Genomic DNA, 19,304 nt, shown 5'->3' with positions numbered 1-19,304 from the left:
AAGAGAAGACAACTAAAATAAATTCAAAGCTTTTTTTTAAAAAAAAATGCACAAAATAATGAAAGGGCCTCATCATTCTGCTCTGTTTTCAGCCTGCACAAAGAGTCCCTTGAAGGATGGGCTTTGAAGATCAAAAACAGCCCCCAAACAATGAAGCACTGTGTTATTTTTCATTTCTTCACCTTTCACCTCCTCCAGGAGGCCTTCCCAGACTGAGCCCCCTCCTTCCTCTCCCCGTCGTCCCCCTCTCCATCCCCCCCGCCTTACCTCCTTCCCTTCCCCACAGCACCTGTATATATGTATTTATGTCTGTACAGATTTATTACTCTATTTATTTATTTTACTATTTATTTATTATTTATTTTACTATTTTACATATCTATTCTATTTATTTTATTTTGTGAATAGGTTTGGTTTTGTTCTCGGTCTCCCCCTTCTAGACTGTGAGCCCACTGTTGGGTAGGGACCGTCTCTAGATGTTGCCTTGCAACTTGGACTTCCCAAGCGCTTAGTACAGTGCTCTGCACACAGTAAGCACTCAATAAATACGATTGATTGATTGATTGATTGGTTGATTCTTACTCAGGATCGAAGTAGAGCTCGCTCGTCCAGGGCGGCTCTACTGTGGAGCCCTCCCTGGACACTTAGTTGCTTAGTTGCTTAGTAAGTAAGCGCTTAGTACAGTGCTCTGCAGATAGTAAGCGCTCAATAAATACGATTGATGATTGATGATGATGGAAGTTGTAAGGGAAGGGTTCCACGATATGGCCTCTTTCAGGCCAACTAAAACTGCAGCATAAAGGAAAGAATCGTTTTCCAAAATGGATGTATTTTTCGGTGGGAAAAGAAACAGATTCATTCATTCAATCATATTTATTCAATTCAATCAATCGTATTTACTGAGCGCTTACTGTGTGCAGAGCACTGTACTAAGCGCTTGGGAAGTCCAAGTTGGCAACATATAGAGACGGCCCCTACCCAACAGCGGGCTCACAGTCTAAAAGGGGGAGACAGAGAACAAAACCAAACATACTAACAAAATCAAATAAATAGAATAGATATGTACAAGTAAAATAAATAAATAAATAGAGTAATAAATATGTACAGACTAAGCGCTTGGGAGACTACAAGAGAAGCAGCGTGGCTCAGTGGAAAGAGCCCGGGCTTTGGAGTCAGAGATCATGGGTTCAAATCCCGGCTCCACCAATTGTCAGCTGTGTGACTTTGGGCAAGTCACCTCACTTCTCTGGGCCTCAGTGACCTCATCTGTAAAATGGGGCATAAGATTGTGAGCCCCCCGTGGGCCAACCTGATCACCTTGTAACCTCCCCAGTGCTTAGAACAGTGCTCTGCACCTAGTAAACGCTTAATAAATGCCATTATTATTAAAAAAATTTTTGAGAAGCAGCGTGGATCAGTGGAAAGAGCCCGGACTTTGGAGTCAGAGGTCGCGGGTTCAAATCCCGGCTCTGCCAATTGTCAGCTGTGTGACTTCGGACAAGTCACTTGACTTCTCTGTGCCTCAGTTACCTCATCTGTAAAATGGGGAATGAGATTGTGAGCTCCCCGTGGGACAACCTGATCACCTTGTAACCTCCCCAGTGCCTAGAACAGTGCTTTGCACATAGTAAGCACTTAATAAATGCCATCTTTATTATTAGTATGTCATGGGTTTACAAATCCCTGCTCTGTCAACTGTCAGATGTGTGACTTTGAACAAGTCACTTGACCTCTCTGGGCCTCAATCCCCTCATCTGTAAAATGGGGATTAAGACTGTGAGTCCCTCCATGGGACAACCTGATCACCCTGTAACCTCCCCATAGCTTAGAACAGTGCTCTGCACATAGTAAGTGCTTAATAAATACCATCATTATTATTATTATTACAATACAACTGAGGTGGTAGACACTTTCTCTACCCACAATGAGCCTACAATATTTTGGATGTGCATCTGCTGGAGAAATAAAATGTTTTAAAGATACCACAAAGATCACGCTTAAATGCCATTGAGGAAGCCCGGAATGTAGACCAAATTTTGCGTGTGGCCATAGGGACGGGGTAACCTTTTGAGCAGAAAATTCAGGCTAAGTGGAAGACTAAAAGGAGGACTCGATAATAGAGCTAGACAGTATAAAAATGCCAAATTAAATATCTAGCCCTTAGTACAGTGTTCTGCACACAGTAAGCGCTCAATAAATATGATTGATTGATACAATCAATTCCTCCACGGCAAAAATTCTAGTTTGTCAGCGTGGAAGGAAAAGCTTGGTCACAAACACAATCGCTTTCAGATCCACCATCTTCAACCACAAAGGACAGACACATCAAGAGCCCGGGCTTTGGAGTCAGAGGTCATGGGTTCAAATCCCGGCTCCGCCAACTGTCCGCTGTGTGACTTTGGGCAAGTCGCTTGACTTCTCTGGGCCTCAGTTACCTCATCTGTAAAATGGGGAGCCCCCCGTGGGACAATTTGATCACCTTGCATCCTCCCCAGCGCTTAGAACTGTGCTTTGCACATAGCAAGTGCTTGACAAATGCCATCATTACTATTATTCATTCATTCATTCAATCAATCGTATTTAATCAATCAATCGTATTTATTGAGCACTTACTGTGTGCAGAGCACTGTACTAAGCGCTTGGGAAGTACAAGTTGGCAACATATAGAGACGGTCCCTACCCAACAGTGGGCTCACAGTCTAGAAGACTATTATCATTATTACACAGAAATTTCAGACCTACTTAACCTGGAAAGCGCCAAGTCGCTGCAAAATTAATTAGGCTCGTAAAAAATATTACCAGACCACCGAGCTAATCAAGCAATGGTACTGAGGGCTGACTGCGAGCACTGTACTAAGTGCTTGGGAGATTACACCAGAGTTAATACGCACAATTCCTGCCCATATACATTATTCAAATTCCCGTGACCCATGATTTCTTGGTAAATTTGTTTCCTATGATTGATTCCCTCCTGATTCCATCCTTGCCTCATCGACGATCCCTTCTTCTTTAATCACCGAACAGGCACTTCACAATTTAAACTCTATCCCGGCCCCAACCTCATTTCCATGCCGTCTCCTTGCTGTCTTGGACATCTGGAATACTTTTTCTCTTTTCTACGGGCTGAAAATTTGTCTCTATTTCCCCGAGCTAATTTGAGCTGTGGTTCTCCCACATCCAGAGAATTACTCGCACTGTCTCGTTCGAGTCCGGACGAAGGACTACTGACCTCCAAGAGTACTTTCTATTCTGGAGAGGCTGTGATTTTTAACGCGCTTCCCCGAAACACTTCTGCAGGAAAGACTCTCCTTTCGCCTAGTAACTCCGAGAGGAACTGGCCTAAGTGAATCACCATTGGAGATGCAAGAGAGTGGCCAAAGGTCACTGCAAAGGTAAAGTTTCTTCCAAAAGTCTGTTACAGCCTCCACTGAAGCATACTCACTCTCTGGTTTCTGGCAGTTTACGTCTGCGGAGAGGCAGTAATAGAACGCTTCCAGTGACATCAAATTATACAATTTTGGATTCTGAATTTATATATATATAACATATATTATTTTATATATTATATATAATATATAGCGTGTATTATATTATATATATTAATATATTATATATATAATATATTAATATATATTATATTTAGGTAAGAAACAAGGGAAGCAGTGTGGCCTTGGAGGAAAAAGCACGGGCCTGGGGACTGGAGGACCTGGGTTCTAATCCCACCTCTGCCACTTGTCCGCGTGTGACCTTGGGCAAGTTACTTCATCCGTAAAATGGGATTAAGACTGTGAGCTCTGTATGAGGCAGGGACGTTCAAACCACTTTAGCCTGTATCTGCCCCAGCACTTAGTACAGTGCCCGGCACACAGTAAGTGCTTAATACCATTAATACCTGTACAATTTCTACTTCCCTCCCCCCCCAGTACCATATCCATTTCATCACCTCTTTACGTTAATACCGAAAATGTCAAATTCAACAAAATACAGGCAGTGCAGGCCCAAAGCTTAAACAGTTGAAGAGGCGATCAACTTCAAATCCAGAAATTTTCATACGATTCAGAATATCCTGACCTACAGAAACCTCGTTAAATTACTGTACTCGAAAACCCTACGCTCTGCCTATCCCTCTGCCATCTCCATTCAAAATAAGTATTTATTTCCTATTGTAATAGCGAGACGCACAGTACGGGCTAAACAAATGCCATTAAAAAAATTGTTTCATGGCAGTCGGCTTCACGGGTTACCGATATTGTCCCAACACGTACAGGGCCCCTTACGGACCTTAGTTTTTCCCCAAGGTCGGAGGCAACTGCTAAGTGTTGCCAGGATGTCATTCCAAGGCAACTGCTGGATGATTTTTAATGATTCATGCCAGAACGGCTCTGGTTAATGAGGCAATGGGGACAGAAGCTTCCATTTCACGGGGGAACCCTCTCCTGATCGCTCTGGGATCGTGCTTGTAAATGCGCTTCCTCTGCTTCCTCTCCTATCTCCCTAAGGACAGGCGACTGTTTTCCTCAACAACGTGATCATCATCGGTGGTATTTATTGAGCACTATGGTGGCATTTATTGAGCACTGTATTAAGACTGTTTTCTTCAACTACGTGGTCGTCGTCGAGAAGCAGCGTGGCTCGGTGGAGAGCCCGGGCTTTGGAGTCAGAGGTCATTCTCCGCCTCTCTTTTTCAGGTACCAATAATGATTTTTCAGGTACCACTACGGAGGTTTCACTCAAATCCGTAAACCGTTTTTGATCTACCGATGGAAGTCAGTCAAGGCTTGCGAAATTGCACGATTATATTTAAAGTGGAAGAGTGGGAAGCATTAAGATAAAAGTTTCTAAATGGGACAGTTTGGAAAGATGGCCAAAAAGGAAACCAATTTCTTCAGACTGGCACTATTAACAAAATAACCGCAGAAAATACACATAAAAGACAAATATGCCATTGCCCTTCTGCTACAGAAGATCTCACTAAGAGCATGAGGGAAAGATACACCCCCAGTACTGGATTTTTCCCTTTTGCTTTCATTTTATTTAGAAGGATTTAGGATGCGTCAGTTTCCCCTGCTTCTGATTTCAGGCTTTTCCATACCCACGAGGGAAAAAAATGTTCTAATGCCCCAAATAACTGGAAGTAAAAAATCTGAACCAGTGAACTAAGCAATATGGGTAAGAAGGAGGTAACTGTAGACAACATGAAGACCATGGAAAAGGCAACGTCATAAATCTTAAGGTCTTCGAATTCTACTTCTGCAGTGACTGATAGAAAATACTTTCCTATATTCTGCTTATTCTTCCACATAAGCCTCAAAAAACGAGATTGCCTTTATTTCTGGTAGAATACTGTGACTGTGTTAACATGCATAATTGAGAGAACATAAGGGCAATGAAAAAAATTCCAAATATTAGCAAATGCTTATCATCAATCCTTAATTATAAACGCGAAAAAAAAACCCTATACTTTCAGCCAAGGCAAAAACCAGAGAAAATACTAACATGGAATGACAACATAAATAGATCATTATTATATTTTCAAAAGGATAAAAGTATAAAAGATCTACTGTTTGTACATTAAAGCTTAAAATCAAATAGACTCTTTGCCAGAATAAAAAATAAAAATTTCAAAGAAATCAAAAGGAAAATACATGCACAAACTGAATCACATTCATAAGCATCTGGCCACTCTGAAGACCTAACACAAAACAGAATCATCAAATGGAATTACTAAAAAATAGCCTTATCCCATCAGGAAACCCACAGCGCAAAACATATATTTGGGTTAGAGAAGCAAGAGAAGGAAAAAAAAAATAAAGAAGGCTCTAATAATAATAATAATAATGATATTTATGAAGCGCTTACTATGTGCAAAGCACTGTTCTAAGAGCTGGGGAGGTTACAAGGTGATCAGGTTGTCCCACGGGGGGCTCACAGTCTTAAACCCCATTTTACAGATGGGGCAACTGAGGTCCAGAGAAGTGAAGTGACTTGCCCAAAGTCACCCAGCTGGCAATTGGCGGAGCCGGGATTTGAACCCGTGACCTCTGACTCCAGAGCCCGGGCTCTTTCCACTGAGCCACGCTGCTTAATTGACAAAAAGTTCAGTCGATGTCCAATCCAGCAAACGTATTTTGCCAGGATAGGTTATTGATGAGAGGACTCGGAAATGGGGCTACTACTTAATAATAATAATGATGGCATTTATTAAGCGCTTACTATGTGCAAAGCACTGTTCTAAGCGCTGGGGAGGTAACAAGGTGATCAGGTTGTCCCTCGGGGGGCTCACAGTCTTCATCCCCATTTTACAGATGAGGGAACTGAGGCCCAGAGAAGTGAAGTGACTTGCCCAAAGTCACCCAGCTGGCAATTGGAGTTGCCAGGATTTGAACCCGTGACCTCTGACTCCAGAGCCTGGGCTCTTTCCGCTGAGCCACGCTGCTACTTCAGAAAAGAGCTCTTATCTATTTGGACTGCTGGCTTGTTTTCTGTTCGCGGCAAAATATCTCTAATACTTTGAAAGAAGTCAGAATCTAGAGAAACTGCAGTGGCTTATCATAACTTTGGTTTTCTGAAGATTTTCACGAACATGTGGACAGAGGGAAACCAGTGGACATACAAGAGATCCCTAAGTCATCATGGATTTATCTTTTAAATATCTGGTCCAATGTAGAGAGGGCAGCGGCCAAAATAACCACGGCTGACTATCCTCAGAAAGGGGACAGAGAAGGACTACACCTCCCTCCACCTCAGTAAGCGCTCAATAAATGCGACTGAACGAGTGAATGAATATTATTATTATTACTATTCCACCTGACCTGACCCACAGCACCTGTATATATGTTTGTACATATTTATTACTCTATTTTACTTGTACATATTTATTCTATCCATTTTATTTTGTTAATCTGTTTTGTTTTATTGTCTGTCTCCCCCTTCTAGACTGTGAGCCCACTGCTGGGTAGGGACCGTCTCTCTATGTTGCCAACTTGGACTTCCCAAGCACTTAGTACAGTGCTCTGCACACAGTAAGCCCTCAATAAATAATACAGAATGAATGAATGACCGCCCACAGCACCTGTATATATGTTTGTACATATTTATTACTCCATTTACTTGTACATATTTATTCTATTCATTTTTTTTTGTTAATATGTTTTGTTTTGTTGCCTGTCTCCCCCTTCTAGACTGTGAGCCCACTGTTGGGTAGGGACCGTCTCTCTATGTTGCCAACTTGGACTTCCCATGCGCTTAGTACACTGCTCTGCACACAGTAAGCCCTCGATAAATACGACAGAATGAATGAATGACTGCCCACAGCACCCTGTATATATGTTCGTACATATTTATTACTCCATTTACTTGTACATATTTATTCTATTCATTTTATTTTGTTAATATGTTTTGTTTTGTTGCCTGTCTCCCCCTTCTAGACTGTGAGCCCACTGTTGGGTAGGGACTGTCTCTCTATGTTGCCGACTTGGACTTCTCAAGCGCTTAGTACAGTGCTCTGCACCCAGTAAGCGCTCAATAAATACGATTGAATGAATGAATGACAGAAAAGATGTAATTTTGACACTCTGTACATACGTACCTGTATATATGTGTATAGGTTTGTACATATTTATTACTCTATTTATCTTACTTGTACATATCTATTCTATTTTATTTTGTTAGTATGTTTGGTTTTGTTCTCTGTCTCCCCCTTCTAGACTGTGAGCCCGCTGTTGGGTAGGGGCTGTCTCTATGTGTTGCCGACTTGTACTTCCCAAGCGCTTAGTACAGTGCTCTGCACACAGTAAGCGCTCAATATATACGATTGATTGATTGATTGATTACATCAGCTCTGGCTAACACCTAAGGAATACCTTGTTAGTATGTTTGGTTTTGTTCTCTGTCTCCCCCTTTTAGACTGAGCCCACTGTTGGGTAGGGACCATCTCTAGATGTTGCCAACTTGTACTTCCCAAGCGCTTAGTACAGTGCTCTGCACACAGTAAGCGCTCAATAAATACGATTGATTGATTGATTGGTTGAAAAGACATAAATAATGAAGGGTCTACAGTCTGAAAGGATACAGGTGGAGAGGGGACAGGATTAAAAAAAAATACACGATCAGGAAGAGGGTGGATGTGGCAAACACGGAATTGTTGCTCTCCAAATCCCACACCGTGACTATTTGGGCAGTGCCTATTTAAGCTGCAGGGTGGCAGATTCAAAGGAAATGCTTCTTCACACTTCATTATCACAGGAAGTTGGGCAGGCCAAAAATACCAGCCGCTGGAGAGGTGTTGATAGATATGCGGACAAGCGGTTAACTCTAGGCTGGAAGAAGGAAAAATTAGGGATGTTAAATGGAACATCCCGGCTCCACCAACTGTCAGCTGTGTGATTCTGGGCAAGCCACTTCACTTCTCTGTGCCTCAGTCACCTCATCTGTAAAATGGGGTTAAAGCTGTGAGCCCCCCGTGGGACAACTTGATCACCTTGTAACCTCCCCGGCGCTTAGAACAGTGCTTTGCACACAGTAAGTGCTTAATAAATGCCATTTAAAAAAAATCACCCAATTGTATTATTGAGTGCTTTACTGTGTGCTCAGCACTGTACTGTGCATTTGGGAGAGTACAACAGAGTCTGTAGATACACACCCTGCCCAGAACATGCTTACAGTCCCCTTCTTGACTGTGAGCCCACCGTTGGGTAGGGACCGTCTCTATATGTTGCCAACTTGGACTTCCCAAGCGCTTAGTACAGTGCTCTGCACACAGTAAGCGCTCAATAAAGACGATTGATTGATTGATTGATTGATTACAGTCTAGAGGGGGAGACAGACATTAGCATAAGAGGCAGCTTGGCTCAGTGGAAAGAGCCCGGGCTTTGGAGTCAGAGGTCACGGGTTCAAATCCCAGCTCCGCCAACTGTCAGCTGTGTGACCTTGGGCCAGTCACTTCACTTCTCTGGGCCTCAGTTCCCTCATCTGGAAAATGGGGATTAAGATAGTGAGCCCCCCGTGGGGCAATCTGATCACTTTGTAACCTCCCCGGCGCTTAGAACAGTGCTTTGCACATAGTAAGTGCTTAATAAATGCCATTATCATCATCATCATCGTAAGTGATTTATAATACGTAATCTATAGATCTGTAAGTAAGTGTTGTGGGGAGAACAATACTCCCGTCTCACTGAAGGGAGAGGGGAGCCTGAGAAAAGAGGGCTTAAAAGAAGGGAAAAGATAAATCGGCAGATAAAAATATTAACAATATTAATAGTAATAATATTTGTGGTATTAAATACCTATGGGTCAAGCACTGGACTAAGCGCTGGGATAGGGACAGTATATATACCTCCTTCCCTTCCCCACAGCACCTGTATATATGTATATATGTTTGTACGTATTTAGTACTCTATTTATTTTTTTATTTTACTTGTACATCTTTATTCTATTTATTTTATTTTGTTAATATGTTTTGTTTTATTGTCTGTCTCCCCCTTCTAGACTGTGAGCCCACTGTTGGGTAGGGACCGTCTATGTTGCCAACTTGGACTTCCCAAGCGCGTAGTCCAGTGCTCTGCACACAGTAAGAGCTCAATAAATACGATTGATTGATTGATTGATTGACTGATTGAAAGGAATGAATAATCAGATGGGACCCATCCCACACTCTAGGTAATACAGGCAAACAAGCAAGTACATGATTACATCAGTTACCCTGTAAGAAAGCGAGATGTACTGTACATGTTCTAAGCATGAACTAGGAAGGAACACTATCTATTCAGCACCTGCATATATATTTGTACAGATTTATTACTTTATTTATTTTACTTGTATATATTTACTATTCTATTTTGTTAATGATGTGCTTCTAGCTTTACTTCTATTTATTCTGATGACTTGACACCTGTCCACATGTTTTGTTTTGTTGTCTGTCTCCCCCTTCTAGACTGTGAGCCCCTTGTTGGGTAGGGACCGTCTCTATATGTTGCTGACTTGTACTTCCCAAGCGCTTAGTACAGTGCTCTGCACACAGTAAGCGCTCAATAAATACGATTGAATGAATGAATGATCCTGTGCCATACTTTAATGATGCCTTTCTGTAATTTAAGAAAGGCGGGATGCCTCTGTTTTTCAAGTTAAACTGATACCAGTTTTTCCCAAGGGTCCTTTCTGGCCTGATGCAGTCGGCTATTGAATATCAGTAGCATCAATTTTGTCAGGTGCTTCATTCTATGAGAATGTTTAATTAGGAATTCGATTATTCTGGGGTTCAAGATAGATTTCAGCACACCTATAATCCTTCTTATTACAAATCACTAAAGCAGAAAATTAAAGTTGAAGTTGTGACCCGCAGCTTCAACCCAATATCAGTTTAGAATGCCAGCTAACATTTGTCCCACCGAACGAAAACGTAAACCCAGTAGTCACCTCAGGTGTGAGGGTTAAATTCTAGAGTATGAAAAATAAAATGCCCTTTGACATTAAAAGGTAGGAGTCCAACTTTTAGGCTGACGATGGCACAAAGGCGCTCTCGAGAATCGAGAGAATGCGTTAAACCCGATAAAAATGAAGCTTCGACTTTTCCATGCGACTCTCTCGAGTTCATTCCTCGGTTCGAAGCTTTTGAAACCGAGGCCAGAAAAGCCCGTAAAACACAACAGAAGCATCGTCCACTGGGCCACTGAGCAGATATTTTGGGTCACTCGATGGGTGCACTAAATGGGTGCAGGCTATTCACGGAAGTTTCCAAAATAATGTTGAGGATACATTTCAAGGGTTAAAAGGACTGAAGTGGAGAAGGGAAAAACAATGATTTTGTCACATCAATCAATCAATCAATCAATCGTATTTATTGAGCGCTTACTGTGTGCAGAGCACGGTACAAAGCGCTTGGGAAGTCCAAGTTGGCAACATATAGAGACAGTCCCTACCCAACAGTGGGCTCACAGTCTAGAAGGGGGAGACGGAGAACAAAACCAAACATATTAACAAAATAAAATAAATAGAATATGTACAAGTAAAATAAATAGAGTAATAAATATGCCAGTCACATGACTGTTGGATAGGGACTGTCTCTATATGTTGCCAACTTGTACTTCCCAAGCGCTTAGTACAGTGCTCTGCACACAGTAAGCACTCAATAAATACGATTGATTGATTGATTGATTGATGACTGGCAAACACTATAGGAATGATATCCCACAGAACTTGCTTTGACCTTAACAACATACAGCAATGACAGGCCCCCCCCGCCAACTTCCACAGAGGCATTCGTATTATCTTTATTCTCTTCTCTCTTGCCCTGCCATACACAGAAGAGCAACTGTGTGCTTCAAATTATCTAATCCACCCATTAGAACTCAGTAGTACAGCGCTGGGATGACTGTCGATGTAGATTTCCTCCCCTGCTTCAAAATGTTCCTTAAATCCTACCTCATCCAAGAATCTTTCGGTCGTTCGTTACTATTGTGGCAGAACTAGGGTTAGAACTCCTTCCACTGGGTCACACGGATTCTTATTATAAATTAGCACACATTTGCCTTGGAGACTTTTCCTGCAGCTCTGTTCTTCCCATTGGAAATTTTACCACATCATCATCATCAATCGTATTTATTGAGCGCTTACTATGTGCAGAGCACTGTACTAAGCGCTTGGGAAGTACAAATTGGCAACATATAGAGACAGTCCCTACCCAACAGTGGGCTCACAGTCTAAAAGGGAGAGACAGAGAACAAAACCAAACATACTAACAAAATAAAATAAATAGAATAGATATGTACAAATAAAATAAATAGAGTAATAAATATGTACAAACATATATACATATATACAGGTGCTGTGGGGAAGGGAAGGAGGTAAGATGGGGGGAGCGGTCTGGTGTAAGAGACGGCGAAGGTGGCCATTAGGAACAAAAATACAGCAGCGGACAAATGGACATCACCTCACTGCGATATGGAATGACAAATCTGAAAGTAGAAAACAGAACCAAACAAATTTGGAAGCCGTGCTTCGGGCTGACAGGAAAATCCCTACTCCTCAGAGAGCTCCACTGAACACTCCATCACACCTTCCAGATCGAAATTTAAACCCACTGTATACAACTGCAGTTATCTCAAAACCCAAGACACTCAGCTCATTAAGACTACCATCTTCAGAAAGAGCTTAATCTGACAAAATAATAATTAATAATTGAGGTATTTAAGCCCCGTACCGAAAACTGGAGTAGAGACAGGTTAATCGGGTCAGTCCCTGTCCCATGTGGTACTCAATGCTTTACCAAATTGTGAATTATTTATGCAGTAAATAGCCATAAAGAATATTCATTCTTTTTTTCCACCCAAAAAGCAGTCCCTTTTGAGAAACTGGAGTTTTCACCTAGACCTCCGAGATGGCAGGACAGTGCTAAATTATGTATTTTATATTCAACTATACTGCAAGATATCATGCATCAAAAAAAATTTACCTTCTGATTGCCACACATGCCTCTAGGCGTTTCTCTTATACGCCTGACAATCTAGAAAAATGTTGGCAAAATAAAGAAGAAAACCATTCATGCTAATGGTTGGATAATAAGCATCCTAAATTGTGACTTCATCCTCCTTACTATTCAAAAACAAACTTTAAAATGTTTACTCAAGGAATTAACTAGAGTCATATCTGATGGAGCTCAACTATCAAATGGACTTTCCCATGCTGGAAAGGCCTCAGTCCCAAACTCTCAATTTTTTCATTTCTACTTCCAAACCAACAAAATGAAAGGCTTGATGATGCCCCTTTCACCAATGGATTTCATTTGTTCTCTGATGACTCAGGGAAAAAAAAAGGAAAATAAACCAATGGGATGAAGGTTGGCTTAAAAACTGTCTTAATTCTGCAAATGCCCATTAGTCAATTCCAGTTATTCCTTCTGACTAGACTCTCTGAATTCATATCAAAAAGGAGGGAGAACTGTTTCATAGCCCGCTGTACCATCTTCTGTGGCCAATCCAGTAGTTTGGAAGTGAAAATATCAAGGCTCTAGCAGGTGTTCAGGAATCACAGTAAAGAATTTAAACAGGAATGACGGAGGAGCAAGCAGAATTTAGAACAAAGAGCACGGGTTTCGGAGTCAGAGGACTGGGCTCTAATCCCAGTTGCCTCTGGATGACCTTGGACAAGTCACTTTACTTCTCTGTATCTCAGTTTCTTCATCTGTAAAATGGAGATTCAATGAATGAACGCCTTTTCCCTCTCCTACTTAAGAGTGGGAGCCTTATGTGGGACAGAGACTGTGTCAATCAATCAATCAATCAATCGTATTTATTGAGCGCTTACTGTGTGCAGAGCACTGTATTAAGTGCTTGGGAAGTACAAGTTGGCAACATATATATATATGTCCTAACATAATATGTATCCACCCCACTGCAGTACCCATGGGAAGCTCTTAGACATGATCACAGTCTTTAGCAATTTAACAGCAGTGAGGAGGGGGAATTAATTGTTGGCAAACACTTCAAGGATTAGGCTTTGTTCCGATCCGTTGATTTAAAGGGGAGGGAAAAAAAATCAAATTTTGAAAAATACTTGCCCTGAGGATTTGCTTTTAAGGACAGGCTGTGTTCAGGATTATGCTGTGCGCTACTGCAATGCTGTGTCACTGGAGAGTACAGTTTAAGCAAATACTGCAACATTAAGCTTTCTTCCAATTCAACATCCCGATTCTCTTCACATAGGTCGCATCATTTAAGGCAACTCAGAGTGTCAGTTATAGTACTCATACAGACCTGAGATAAAACCTATAAAGTACAAACTCTTGCATTCAGAATAATCTATTAATAGGCTAGGAAGAGAGCCCCTGCAGAAGGAGGCTAAAAATAGGCAAGACTGCAAAGCAGTTAATGAATATCCTTTGGGGAAGTAATGTGCTAATGTCCCCGTCAAGCCACAGTAGTCTCCACCAAAAGACGCGGAAAGCAGGACCGATTTTCTGAAAAGGCACTGGCCGAATGCGTTATGACACAAAATACATCTCATACTTTCCTTCCCTTACATAGCATCCAAACGTCACTGCAGCATTCATTCAATCAATCGTATTTATTGAGCGCTTACTGTGTGCAGAGCACTGGACTAAGCGCTTGGGAAGTACAAGTTGGCAACATACAGAGACGGTCCCTACCCAACAGCGGGTTCACAGTCTAGAAGGGGGAAACAGAGAACAAAACAAAACACATTAACAAAATAAAATAAATAGAATAAATATGTACAAATAAAATAGAGTAATAAACACGTACAAACATAAGCTCTTCACTCACATTCTTCTACTTGCTGAAAAGCTTTCCCAATATCCTGAGGATTTCCCTTACTGGAAGTTAAAAATGATGAAACTGGCACATGCTACGTACTTCTACCCAGTAAGCTCCTTGTGGGCAGGGAACGTGACTATCAACTCTTTTGAATTGTACTCTCCCGTGGATTTAGTACAGTGCTCTTGCACACATCATCATCATCATCAATCGTATTTACTGAGCGCTTACTATGTGCACAGCACTGGACTAAGCGCTTGGGAAGTACAAATTGGCAACATATAGAGACAGTCCCTACCCAACAGTGGGCTCACAGTCTAAAAGGGGGAGACAGAGAACAAAACCAAACATACCAACAAAATAAAATAAATACAATAGCTATGTACAAGTAAAATAAATAAATAAATAAATAAATAGAGCAATAAATATGTACAAACATATATACATATATACAGGTGCTGTGGGGAAGGGAAGGAGGTAAGATGGGGGGGATGGAGAGGGGGACGAGGGGGAGAGGAAGGAAGGGGCTCAGTGTGGGAAGGCCTCCTGGAGGAGGTGAGCTCTCAGCAGGGCCTTGAAGGGAGGAAGAGAGCTAGCTTGGTGGATGGGCAGAGGGCAGTAAGCGCTCAATAAATACGACTGAATGAATGAAGGCTCTGCATACAGTAAAACGCTCAAATACCACTGATCGACTGGTCCTGCCAAAGAAAAGATCCCAAGAAAGATTGAGGAGCAGCTTTAATTTCTAACTTTTAATCCTCCAGGAAGTCAAGAAAACAAAAGTCACGCTACTTCAACAGAAGGGGCAAAGGGAAGGGAGGGAATGAGAAAGTTCATATGTAAACTCCTCTTGTTTTATCAGTGATGCCTGCACCAAGCCAAAACCATAAATTATCCCATTTTCACTGGTCAAGACCACACATGGCTGAGAGACCACAAGCAGCCACTTCTTCAGCTAGAGTCTCACCCGTGCTTACATTATGTTGACCGTTTTAATTTCACCAGATGGTAACCATCAAACATTCCATAAAACTGACTCTACCCTTTCTCTGGTCAATACAATATCAACATGTGATCCGACCAACAAGGTCATTAAATGGGGCCAACTACAAATACTCTTGTTTTCTAGGGAGATTCATCATTTTAGGCATATGTACAAAACCTATGACCGACCAACGGCCTCCTAGTTCCAAAAGAATACAGATTTTCCGCCAATCTGATAAACCTTCTTATTCATTCATTCAATCGTATTAATTTATTCATTCATTCAATCGTATTTATTCATTCATTCATTCATTCAATCGTATTTATTGAGAGCTTACTGTGTGCAGAGCACTGTACTAAGCGCTTGGGAAGTCCAAGTCGGCAACATCTAGAGACGGTCCCTACCTAACAGTGGGCTCACAGTCTAGAAGGGGGAGACAGACAACAAAACAAAATACATAAACCAAATAAAATAGAATTAATATGTATGAGTAAAATAGAGTAATAAATATGTACAAACATATAGACATTTATACAGGTGCTGTGGGGAGGGGAAGGAGGTAAGGCGGGGTGGATGGGGAGCAGGGACATCTCTACTTGGATGTCCAGCACTTAGAACAGTGCTTGGCACATAGTAAGCGCTTAACAAACACCATCACTATTATTATTATTATGTCCTTATTATCATATTATTATTAGTATATTCTTAGCCCGTGATCTTCCAGACAGGGGCTCCCAATCCTACAGAGAAGAACGGACTGCTAAAAGGTCCAGCTATTTTATTTTATTTTATTTTGTCAATATGTTTGGTTTTGTTCTCTGTCTCCCCCTTCTAGCCTGTGAGCCCGCTGTTGGATAGGGACCATCTCTCTATGTTGCCAACTTGGACTTCCCAAGTGCTCAGTACAGTGCTCTGCACACAGGAAGCGCTCAATAAATACGATTGATTGATTGACTGATTGAAAACTTAGGACGTGGGTTCGGATCCCTGTTCTGCCACTTGGCTGCTGCGAAAACTGGGACAAGTTGCTTCTTCTCTGTGAGTCGATTTCCTCATCTGTAAAAAGAGAATTTGACCCCTTCTCTCCCTCCCTCCCAGACTGAGCCCCCTCTTTCCTCTCCCCCTCCCCATCCCCCCCAGCCCTACCTCCTTCCCCTCCCCACAGCACCTGGATCTATGTTTGTACAGATTTATTACTCTGTTTTACTTGTACCTATTTACTATTCTATTTATTTTGTTAACGACGTGCATTTAGCTTTAATTCTATTTGTTCTGACGACTTGACACCTGTCCACATGTTTTGTTTTCTTGTCTGTCTCCCCCTTCTAGACTGTGAGCCCTCGTTGGGTAGGGACCGTCTCTATATGTTGCCAACTTGTACATCCCAGGCGCTTAGTACAGCGCTCTGCACACAGTAAGCGCTCATACAATGCATAGGATATTTGTTACACATTGACTAGGTAGAGGCTCTCTGCCTATAAGACTTTCTCCAAACAATGAAATTCTCCAATGCCCTGCTATGGGACAAGGAAGATTCAGATGCTGGTGGCATCAAAGCGCTTAGTACAGTGCTCTGCACACAGTAAGCACTCAATAAATACGATTGATTGATTGATTAAATATTTCTTTCTGCATCAGATATTTAAGAGACATCTATAAGACTGTGTTGAAAATACCATTGAGACTTCTTCCTCTTGGCTGGGTCATCACAACACTATGTTAGGAAATATTTGGACGGTGTTAACAGCCATTGGAAGACGTTTAGTACATATTTACTGTTCTTTTTATTTTCTTAATGACGTGCATTTAGCTTTAATTCTATTTGTTCTGACGACTTGACACCTGTCCGCATGTTTTGCTTTGTTGTCTGTCTCCCCCTTCTAGACCGGGAGCCCTCGTTGGGTAGGGGCCGTCTCTATATGTTGCCAACTTGTACATCCCAAGCGTTTAGTACAGCGCTCTGCACACAGTAAGTGCTCAATAAATCCAATTGAATGAATGAATAATAATAATAATAATAATGGCATTTGTTAAGTGCTTATTATGTGCAAAGCACTGTTCTAAGCGCTGGGGGGGATACAATGTGATCAAGTTGTCCCACTTAGGGCTCACAGTCTCAGTCCCCATTTTTACAGATGAGGTAACTGAGGCTCAGAGAAGTTAAGTGACTTGCCCAAGGTCACACAGCAGACTTGTGGCAGAGGCGGAATTCGAACCTACGACCTCTGACTCCAAAGCCCGGGCTCTTTCCACTGAGCCACGCTGCTAAATCCGATTGAATGAATGAATAAACTGTGAGCCCCACGTTGGGAAGGAACTGTGTCCGGGTTGTCTTGCATCTATCCTGGCACTTAGTACACTATTTGGCACATAGAAAGTGCTTAACAAATACCACAGTCATTATTACTACTACGCTGCTTCTGTGGCATTTTCTCAAAATCCGGGGCAGGGTGAAGGAAGATTAAAAGCCCGGGCAGCATGGCTCAATGGAAAGAGCCCGGGCTTTGGAGTCAGAGGTCATGGGTTCAAATCCCGGCTCTACCAACTGTCAGCTGGGTGACTTTGGGCAAGTCACATAACTTCTCTGGGCCTCAGTTACCTCACCTGTAAAATGGGGATTAAGATTGTGAGCCCCACGTGGGACAACCTGATGACCTTGTATCCCCCCAGCACTTAGAACAGTGCTTTGCACATAGTAAGTGCTTAACAAACTGAAGCATCATGGCCTGGGGGATGGAGCCTGGGCATCAGAAGGATGGCCCTCCCTCCTCAGATCCAATAGACAATTACTCTCCCCTCCTCAAAGCTGTATCATTCATTCAATCGTATTTATTGAGCACTTACTGTGTGCAGAGCACTGTACTAAGCGCTTGGGAAGTACAAGTTGGTAACATATAGAGAAAGGCACATCTCTTCCAAGACGCTTTCCCAGACTAAACCCCACTTTTTCTCATCTCCCACTCCCTTAAGCATCACCTTTCCGTGGTCCCTTTGGTATCTGTAATTTTATTTATTTGTATTGACTTCTGTCTCCCCGCCTCTAGACTGTAAACTCACTGTGGGCAGGGACTGTGACCGTTTAAGGTTATATTGTAATAATAATAATAATAATAATACTGATGGTATTTGTTAAGCGCTTACTATGTGCAAAGCACTGTTCTAAGCGCTGGGGAGGTTACAAGGTGATCAGGTTGTCCCACGGGGGGCTCACAGTCTTAATCCCCCATTTTACAGATGAGGTAACTGAGGCCCAGTTAGGTGACTCGCCCAAAGTCACACTGCTGACAAGTGGCGGGGCCGAGATTTGAACCCACGACCTCTGACTCCCTAAGCCCGTGCTCTTTCCACTGAGCCACGCTGCTTCTCAAGCACGCCGCCTGTACTCTCCCAAGCGCTTAGTACAGTGCTCTGCGCACAGTAAGCACTCAATAAATACGGCAATGAATGAATGAATGAATAATTTCGGCTCTGCCACCTGTCCACGAGTGATCTTGGGCATATCACAGCCCACTGCTGGGTAGGGACTGTCTCTATATGTTGCCAATTTGTACTTCCCAAGCGCTTAGTACAGTGCTCTGCACATAGTAAGCGCTCAATAAATACGATTGATGATGATGATATCACTTGACTTCTCTATGCCTCCGCTACCTCGCTTGTAAAATGGGGATTACGACTGCGGGCCCCACGTTGTGCCTAACCTGATTAGTTTGTATCTACCCCAGAGCTTAGTACAGTTCCTGGCCACACAGTAAGTGCTTAATAATAATAATAATAATGATGATGATGGCATTTATTAAGCGCTTACTATGTGCAAAGCACTGTTCTAAGTGCTGGGGAATTTACAAGGTGATCAGGTTGTCCCACGTGGGGCTCACAGTCTTCATCCCCATTTTACAGAGGAGGTAACTGAGGCCCAGAGAAGTGAAGTGACTTGCTCATAGTCACACGGCTGACAAGTGACAGAGTCGGGATTTGAACCGATGACCTCTGACTTCAAAGCCCGGGCTCTTTCCCCTGAGCCACACTGCTTAACACATACACATACTATTCAC

General features: G+C 42.3%; 1 protein-coding gene across 2 annotated transcripts in view; it reads right to left on the bottom strand.

Moving 5' to 3' along the window:
• ARHGAP39 (Rho GTPase activating protein 39) overlaps window positions 1-19,304 on the bottom strand; it is a 282,235-nt gene that overhangs the window by 228,454 nt on the left and 34,477 nt on the right. The gene's annotated exons all lie outside the window — the stretch shown is intronic.

Source organism: Tachyglossus aculeatus, chromosome 18 (genome assembly GCF_015852505.1).
Source record: "Tachyglossus aculeatus isolate mTacAcu1 chromosome 18, mTacAcu1.pri, whole genome shotgun sequence".
In the NCBI taxonomy this organism is placed as follows: Eukaryota; Metazoa; Chordata; class Mammalia; order Monotremata; family Tachyglossidae; genus Tachyglossus; species Tachyglossus aculeatus.
Note: the sequence above shows the minus strand (reverse complement) of the source record. Positions and strands in the feature narration are given on the sequence as shown.